Source organism: Bombus fervidus, chromosome 1 (genome assembly GCF_041682495.2).
Source record: "Bombus fervidus isolate BK054 chromosome 1, iyBomFerv1, whole genome shotgun sequence".
NCBI lineage: Eukaryota > Metazoa > Arthropoda > Insecta > Hymenoptera > Apidae > Bombus > Bombus fervidus.
Genome location: NC_091517.1, coordinates 18,278,732 through 18,288,684, shown reverse-complemented (window position 1 = coordinate 18,288,684; position 9,953 = coordinate 18,278,732).

The following is a 9,953-nucleotide window of genomic DNA, read 5'->3' as shown; positions in this document are numbered from 1 at the left end:
GACACTGATCTAACGGCGTTACCAGCGTTATCAGCGTCGACTAGACAAATATCGCCAGGAATTCCGTTCTTTTCTTTTCTCGCGATAAAACTCGCCTCGATTTACCAACAGGGCCGCGTTATCTGGTGGCCGCTGTTCTCGCGCATTAGTATAGCGTACGCCTGTCTTCCCGGTCAGGAAACCGAGACCAGGAGAGATCGATTCGACGTGTTTACGCGGTTGGACGGCGCGCTGGCAAAAAAAATTAATTAACACCCGCCCGCAGATAAGCCGCTTAGTTCAGATAATATTGGCCGGCCGCCACTACTTAATAGACTGGTCGTCATGAATCTAGGCGGGAACCCGGGGCGTGTAAATAAACGCCTCGTGAGTGGCTCTATTAATAGGATTCCAGAGAGCTTAGCAGCCGGAACGCTTTTTTTCTGCGACTAGATAGAACGCGACGTGATATCACCGTTCTCAGAGTCGATCCAGGAGCCGATCTCACCGCCAGATAATTGCGAAGATCTTACCGCGAAGTATGAACATACAGTCAGCTAGTCAATGACCAAGCATCGCGTCCACAGACCTGACCCTACCGATCTTTCCATATCGGATCGAGCTTCGAGGTTGCATCGATTAGAATTTTATGCGGATGTTATCGGAATATATTGGATAACCAATTATAGGATGAATTATAAATCTACATAGATTGCTTCACGAAGTATAATTGCCAATAGGAATGTCATTTTACAGTATTCGCTTTTTAAGGTTCGAGAGTGATACCACTAATAGGGTTATAAAAGTATAATAACGCTAAATCTACGTATATTTATATAGTAAGTCTATATTATAAGCAGAACAAAACAAAAAAAGAAATAAAAATGTCGTACAATAATACGAAACTCAGGAGAGTTCTATGCGTTGCTGTGGAAGAGCTTCTTGAAACGAGGCACACGTAGATTTGACGAAGGAGTTGAATAGAAAGGGGTCCCGAGGTGAGAAGCTCTGACCTGGTGAACCAGATGTATCTATGATGATGTAATTGCTGGGTAGGTAAAGGAGTACGTTTTGTACGCCAGAAGGTGGATTGTGACAGGGAGTAATCGGTGTTTTTTGTAAACAAATCAGACATGTAATTTGTATGTTATTACTTTCTAATTGAGGAAATGTTAAAGGGTTGTATTGTTAGGAATTCGATTATATAAGCACAAGGATTACATTAAAAACGAATGTACTGATAGAAGTTAAGTCTCGTACAAGTTGTTATTAACTGCTAATGTCTTTTTGTAGTTTAGTTGAATACAGCCTTTAATGATTACATAATTGGTTTATGATATCCATCAGAATGCGTTTCAAAAGTCACATAACTTCGTTTAAAAAGTTTCAACTTGTTGCAAAATCATCAGCCATTGCAGAATCATCACACGTATGCGTTAAATGTTCTGCTCCTCTTAACATGCGTGAAACTCACAATTTAATCATAAATTAAAGATCTTTTGCATTGATCCGTTACTTATTGCGACAAAGGCTGTTAGATTCTTAGAATTTGCACAGTATCTTTTAAAGAAATATCTCGTCTCAAATCTCGTCGAAGAATTTACTTGGAAACAACAACCAAACAGACTAAGATATGTCGCAACAACAAGAAAAAACGACCCTCGATTCCAGACATCGAAGAATCCAATTAATCTGTATCCTGTCAATTCATCATCAGAAGCGCACATAGTAGAAGAGCCATCATCACCCATCAATTCACAACTCAGCCACGGTCACTGAAATACATAAAACAACTTGGGTTGCTGTGAGAAGAGAAAGAATGACAAAAATGTACCCGATCAAAGACACCATAATCATCGAGAATATGCAGATAACCAACCTGTTGAGGCAGGTACGCGAAGCATTGCATAAATCGCAGATGATAAAGCCAGGACTCGCGACAGAAATGGCCGTTAATTCAAGCATTATACGTTTAACGAAGGACTATTAATAGAGGGGGCTTGGAGCTCGCACGCGGGGAGGCGAGTAATGTCGCCTTTTGAAAAGCGGCCTGTAGCAACTCGCCACCACATATTTGCACGTAGCTGCCGCATAGATAGGCATATACCTGCTGGAACTTGGCGGTAATTGCAAAGACGGCTCAAAATAATGAAAATCTATTAGTTGGTAGCGGCCTGTTAGGGGTCCAATCGTTTCGAACGCGTGCGACCGTGTAACGAGACAGGCGAAAAGAGACAGCACCATACCGATGCCAAGTGGCTTGGTCGGTTCCGTTTCGCGTTAAGTGGACGTTTGTTAAATTGACGAGCAAACTGGCGCGTCCTTGTAGTCGGCCATCTTTGTCGTCTGATCAAAAGTTCACTGTTTTCACTATTCGTTGATAAAAGCTTTCCGCATGACGACTCAGCAATTTTGGTTTCATATTTGGAATTCTTTTTACCTTTGACGAATTAGTTCAGGCTATGTTTAAGAAAGAAGCTTATAAATCATACTATACATTCTGTGAAAGAAGATTCTTATCTTCAGGCAAATCAAGCATGAACAGTTGCTCTACGCGTCTGCCACAATTAAGCCATAAAATTTACTACCCACTAATAACACCCATTACACCCACACTTGAGCAGCTTAACACCTAAAAGTATTCAGGAAACAAAAACGCGAAACATCTCCCACTCAAGCGAACCCTCGTCACTTTACCTACCAAAAATCCGCGAACATTATGCGCGCCATTCGCACCTCTCAATAAGAACCTTCTAACCTTCATCAAGAAAAATCAAACACCTTTAACCCCATTACCCTTCCATCAGGCGTTCATTAATCCCCTTACCTTTCCCTCGACAAACCTCATCAACGACCAAACACTCCCACCCACGTAACATCCTCTCATCCTCCTCGAACGAGAATAATCGCGCCGCGTACAGTGCGTTTACTCTGGTAAAACCTCTTTAGAACTCGCGTTCCCCGAGTCGAAGGTGGAACGTACGCGGAGAGGAGAAACGTAAGTATAGGAAGAAACGGTGTCCCGCAGGAATGCGCGGACAAAGGAGGAAGAGGAGGCCCGGTCGCGTCGGGACGACGACGCTGTCGACGATCACAGAGGCTTGGTGGCTCTCTCGCGGAGGGATCGAGCGAGCGGCGTCTCGGTCGGTCGGGGTCGCTGACTCGAACGGTCGCCGATCCGTCAGTCGATTACTCCGGGGATCTTACGTGAACATGGAAACAGGTTCTTGGAATCCGGTTCTCGATTCTACATACGACTCTAATCAACGCGGCTAGATTGCTGCATCGTATAGGCCGCGGTGGCCTGCTATACCTGCACGGTGCGTTGCGTTCGTTCGTTATTCCCTTCGGTGCGGATCGTTCGTTCGTTTGTTCGTCGTCTCGAATCCGCCGGCTCGTCTCGCTTTCCACGCTGAACGACGGACAACGAACGATATACAGGGTGTTTCGAAATTGGTGGCGAAATTTGAGAAAGGATGAATTTACGCGGAAAAAGAAGTTGGGAGGGTGAAGTGATGTTTCGGAGTACGGAGATTCAATTTTGAGGATCTGAGAAAGATCTGTCCTTCAGTAAGCTGGAGAATAATCCCTAACTTATCATCACGGTGCCCTCTTAATTCTTGCTTATTATTTCTCTTATTTAATTGTATATCGATCTGTCAATCCTACCCTACCATCAGTTCAGAAATGCTTTGTATGTCTCCAGAACCAACCGTATGTTTTACGTTAAAACGCAACTTTATTAGGAAGGTTCGGTTTGGGCTGCGTTCGAAGGCAATGGTTGTTGTCGCGGATCGGCCGAACCGGCCGCGATTTTATGCGAACGATTCGGTCGGTTACGGTAGCCGCCAATTATCGTTAATTGAGATCCCGAAATTGCAACGCGGACGGAGGCAGCTGCCGCATCGGATACGATCGAGAATGGAGATCCACCGGCGAAGGATCGACGCGCTCGCCGGGGCAGAAATGACCGAGCTCGTCTCCTCCTGTGTGGCATCGTAAATGCTAATTTATATCAATCATAGCCTTTGCCTACAACGTTGTCGCCACGGGAGGCTATCGCTCGTGGCGATTCCCTTTTAGTACTCTTTGCAGCCAGAGATATGCGCGATTATTGTATGTGCGGTTACAAGATACGAGACGCGGATGTGGAGATAAAGAAGAGATTTTCGGGTTTTACAGCGTTGGAAGACGTTTTTTGGTAGGTTAAAATTAGCGGCAAGCCACTTGCTAATTGATAGTCACTTTATACACTCGTCGATTTGGATGGTATAATGTAACTATGAATTTATAATGAGCTGTCTTGTGTGGTAGTATTCTGAGTATCACGTCGCATGTTTTATCACAATAAAGAATTTAATTCTTGCTGTTTATATTAATTCTAATTGGTTAGTTCTAGCATGTCATAACATCCTAAGATATGTTTCTTTAGAAATATATTAGAATTAATATTGCATGCATTAACGACGATTCATTTACTTTCTATAGATTAATATCTGAATAATATCTAGAGAAAAAGAGTATATCTACGGAGATGGAGAAATTTAAGATACAGGATGTTTCTTTTAGCTGGAAACGGTAGAATATCTCACAGGGGATTAACATTATCAGAAAAATGTTTGAATGAAAATTGTCTGGTTTGAAGGAGAACATCGTGTAAATTATTTTCTTGCAGGTGGAGTAACGGGCAAGATTTCATGACCAAAGTCCTTTTTTTTAAATGGAACCATATATTTTTAACACATCAATCGAATCTCGACATTCCCTATAAAAAGAGTATTAAATTATTTATGTCGAAGAATCATTTATTTAACAGATATTTTAACTTCAACTTGTGAAATTTAACATGTGAAAGACAAAGACAACGCAAACATGGCAATACCTATGGCTGAGGTGAGATATTTTACTGTTTTCTGTTAAACGAAACACCCTGTAGATATAGAAAGTAGAGAACCACGCAACCGGTATAGAAATGCGCAGACGGCGAAATTGTTCAACTTTATATAAAATTGTCAACATTTTTCTAACGATTTCTGCGTCTCGTGGAATGTAAGGTGATTTCGAATCTTCAACTGACAAGGTACATTACGGGTAATGTCATGCACACATCGTTCGCTTCTCAAATCCTTGTCATTTCAGTCATTCGATCTAACGCATAAAATGTTCCTTCATTTTTGCATATACTAATGATAAGTGTATATTAACAGCATGAGGCATTACAGTAAGTATGTGCGTAGAGCAAGAGGTGAAATTCTGTCTTGTATCATTAATTCGTCGTAACTGTTTCAGCATAGACAAGTCGAAGCCATTGATGGAAAGGAACTATAATCCCTGACAGAACGAAGAAGTACGTATATATTCAGTCGTCGTAGAAGAGTTTATCATAGTGCTCGATCATATTTCTTCTCCTACCCCCCTCTTGTAATTTCTTCTTGTTCTCCATATTTAAACAAGTCACCCGGTACTTCGTTGCGTGGATGTAGAATCAACTAAAGAGGAACATCAGACCTGCTTCCAGCAGTGCAAAATAGCTACCGCGTATACATACTTTGCTTGGTATCAATTCATCGCTCAAGGCCATGAAAGGGTAGATAAATCCACTCTACCCACATTTAACTCTATTGCTCTATCCGTTTCAGAAACGAAACACACAATTTTGCAACCATAGATGATAATAATAGAAATTACTTGTAATATTCTTCATACTGGAAATATTAATTTTGAACGACCCGGAGATCCACATTTACTAGATCTTTCAAGGAGAATATAAAATTCTCTGCAAATATAATTTAAATTCGAGATAAAAATACACATATATGATTAATTCTGATTTGACTGATAATTGCCTTTGATTATATAAGTTTCATCGACAGTATATTGAATTTTAAAATTGTTTACCTCTAAGAAACATAAAACATTATTTATTACACTGTTTCTCTGTGATCCAACAGGCAATAACCAAATATAGATACCGAGCGACCTAAGACAGAAGAAAAACTGTACATATTGGTTTATCGGTGTCAATGAGATGCGCATGGGCCACAGTCCTGGTCCAAGGTTGTCCACCTGCTGCGCTATCTATCCGATACACAATGTGCCCAAGACCGTCCAGCGAGTCCACGCCTCGGCTTGGGAGCAAGCGTCGCGATCGTAGCTGCGCGTGCGACACTTTTAGTCGTCCTGTCGCCTTCAATGAAGACATCCTGTTTCAATAACGTCGTCAAATCTAAGCAAAGTCACAGACGTGATGCGTCGATGCGTTCAGGAAATCCTCGATCTACGATACGAGGATCAAAACGAACAAAACGGACAGATCAATTAAAGTCACAAGATAAGCGACGTTAAAGTCGTAGAAATATGGTAAAAAGTGCCTTGAAGATGCGGGACACTGCTTTTACAGGTTCTTAATATTTGTTTGGTAGCTGTTCTCTTACATTTTTGTAGCTTTTACGCAAGTAATGCGGATGTTTTGAAACTGCCACAAAAAGTGGAATAATTAAAAAGATCTTTCGCATTTTTTATTTAGAAATAATCCATTGCTAAATAACGTCATTGTGTACTACTTAAGTCGCAGAATAAGTATAAAAGCAAAGCATACATCTTGAAAATTCGCAATCGTTACGATCGATCGTAGAAACTTTTTACGTTGGCGTGACCTAACGCATGGTCTGACCACGTCACCTATTCTACTGTGAATCTATCGCGTGGAACATTCGCCACCGAGTATTCTACGTCGCTCTGGCTGCTCTCGATACGTTCATAAAAGACAAGAAAACAAGAGGAACGTGTTTTACCTGCTCGAACCGTTTCCATTTGTTCACCTGTTGTTTTCGTCTCAGGAGGCCCGTCAGGGGATTATAAGGATTTCGTGGATAGCAGAGCCAGCAAGAAGACCAATTAAATTTCGCCCGTCACGAAGAGAATCCCTCGGTTAAAGAAGCTGCTTGCTTAGGGCCCCCTCGAGAATAATGTACCGCATTCCAAATGAGGAGATTTACACAATCGGGGCGGCGGCGGACCCTCGCTCGAAGCAACAAGTCTTTTTGCCGGAATCGTTCCGGTGATCGTTTTCTTTGCTGATTCTGGCTTTCTTTTTGCCACTTGGTTCCACCGTCGCGGCAATTAGGAAGTCCTGATTTCTGAATTACGTTCTCGGCGGTTGTTTTTATTCTGTAAACTGCGAGGGACCAGAGACGAAGAACAATCGACTTCTACGATCGCGAGATGGCGAAACCAGGAGAGAATACAGAGAAGAGCGTTTAAGCGAGCATTAAGCGGTCAGGCGTTGTTTCGACGTCATTACCCACGAAAACAGGTTTGGGTATTAAGCGTTTGAAAATATCAGCCCCGCTTTTCTCCCTGGTATTACGGTCGACGCGGAATTACGCATTCAGCGTAAAGTGGATTACGATTATCGCGAGCTGCGTTAAGCGTTTACCGCTTAAGAATATCTTGGTCTTCATAAAGGCGCACAAGAATGCGTAAGAACCTAGCTGACGCGACGGGGTGGATGAAACGTGGATGACACGATGCTTGGAGAGCACGATGTAATCATTAAGAGAATCCTGCTACGAAGTATGTATCTCGAAGCGATATACGATTTTATTATTACTATTATTTATTGTTATTTCTAGTGGTGGATTTAGCTTAAATGTGAATCGAGTCTGAATTAATTTTTAACTTCTCATCTTTCAACTTTTCAATTTGTTTGCGGAGCTTACAAACTTCGTTATTGAAAATATAAGTTATTTATTTTAGTCGTTATTTTTTTTCTTTAAATATTATTTTTTATCTTACCTTGTGTCATTAATCGAAATTACTCAATCCTGCTCATAACACACACTCCCTTCTGACGCGTCTCATTCGCTTAAACACAGTCATTGTCCACACGCGAGCTTTTCGAAACCGCTCGAAAAGTCGAAGGCAACATTCATCATAGTCACCGTAGCCGGATATTCTAGCGAAAGATTGCTTTCCTCCATAACTATATCGACAATCCACTACAGTCATTTGGAAAGCGGGTACGTAATACATCATCATGGTAGAATGTAGCGACTCGACGAGATGCAACTCGATCGTCACTACGTGCCGGCAGGTGTTGCCGGTTTACTGCAATTTTGCGAACCGGGTTGCAATTTCGAAAGGCAAATAACTGACACAGAACTCGAGGGGGTATGATTGCGATAAGTGCATTGGTCGCGGTACGAAATCCACTGGACGACGATCGAGACTGTAATCGCGTCGATTGCGAGAGACACGTCCGTCTGTCGTTTGTAACGCGACGAAACGCAATACATCAATCGGATGGTTGTAGAAGATCGAGCGTAAAAATATCGATGGGACGAGTCTCCAATGAACTTAATAGCATCGATGTTATATTCTACGCAATTGTTCTTTCTTTAGCTAGTTCGATGAAACGTGTACTGAGAAATATCTATCTGTGGTATTTTTATGTCAAACAAACGCGTGATAATTGATTCGTGATTGGAATTGTAAAAAATGTTCGTTTTCTCTAGAATAAAATAAAAAGTGAGAATTTACATCTACTATTGATACGAATATTATAGTGTTAAATGTAGTAAGATAATAATCGTGAAACCCAAGTACACTTTGATTAAGTTCTATCGGATTCTTGTAGTACACTCGATACTCTTGCTTTATAAACCTCGCTAACTCGATATTTTAAGTGGTTTGCATACATTAAGATAAATGTAATTTAGTATGTTTAATCTAAGGAAGAATATGTAGCGTGAGTGTATGTATGGAGGACACTTCTGCATTCTTTTAATTGTAGGTAATCATGCGTGAAGCTAGAAACACAGCTCGACATTCTTAATTCTTTCGCTTCTTTCTGTATCTGTCTCGTTAATTATTAAACATATTGTCGCAAGTACCGTATGAATGTTGTCTCGAGCATACTTTGCATTCAAGCGGAAATGAGATTACTGGTTCTTAGCGACAACTTCTAAATGGTCCAGTCACTGAACTTTGTTTCTGATATTCTATCCGAAGAAGTTAGAATTTATAACATTATTAAAATATAAATTATCTGTACACAAGTAAACTGTTACAGAAAAATTAAAAATGGAAAAAGCTTATACGAATAAATTGTATTCACATATTTGTATTCACCGAGCATATAATCTCGATAACGTCAGAACTATTTCATGCATTTCCTATTTTGGACAATTATTCTCGCTCCTCGTGGCAGCATCGGAATCAGCGTCTCATTTGCGGTTTATATAACCGAGCCAGGCCGATTCCTTTTCAGATCAGGGATCGAAAATGCGCATAACTGTTTTTGTGCCGCGCAACCCAACCGGAGGTGTGAAACGCGATTATGGCGGACGCGGCCACAGCGCTTCGCTTCGAATTTGGTATCGATTAACGAGATCATCTAGAAGACCGCGTATATGGTGAAGTTATTTGCGATCACCGTCTCCCATTTGGAAAAGTTGCCGCGGTCTGCGACTCTCTTCCGCGTTCCCCCGCGCAACATATTTCTCGTTAAGATGTTTATTTCATACCGGTCGCTACGAGGGATTCAATTAATTTCCTTCCTGCTCTCCTCTTTCTCTCGTCTTCTCGCACACGTTCAAAGTTTCTCGATAACTCGAGCAGATTTCCAACGAACGAGATAAAAGAGGATCATTAAGAATTTAAACCGGGTTTCTCCTCTTCCCCTGAAACGTATCTACATGCGGTCTACTTTCTCCGACTTGATGACATATCATTTTTATAAATATCTCCGAAGAACGAAAAACGAAAACACGATTCTAGGAATGATTCATGTCACGACGTAACAATCGTAACGAGAATCGTAACAAACGTAACGATATTCTCCGTTTGTTCGATATTCTGTGTAGAATGACCAAAGACTTGGAGAGTAGTATCTATTCTTATTCGTTGAAATATTGATTGGTAAATGATGTTAGCCCAAGAAAATTACTAACATTTAGTCTAGCTTTTAGGAT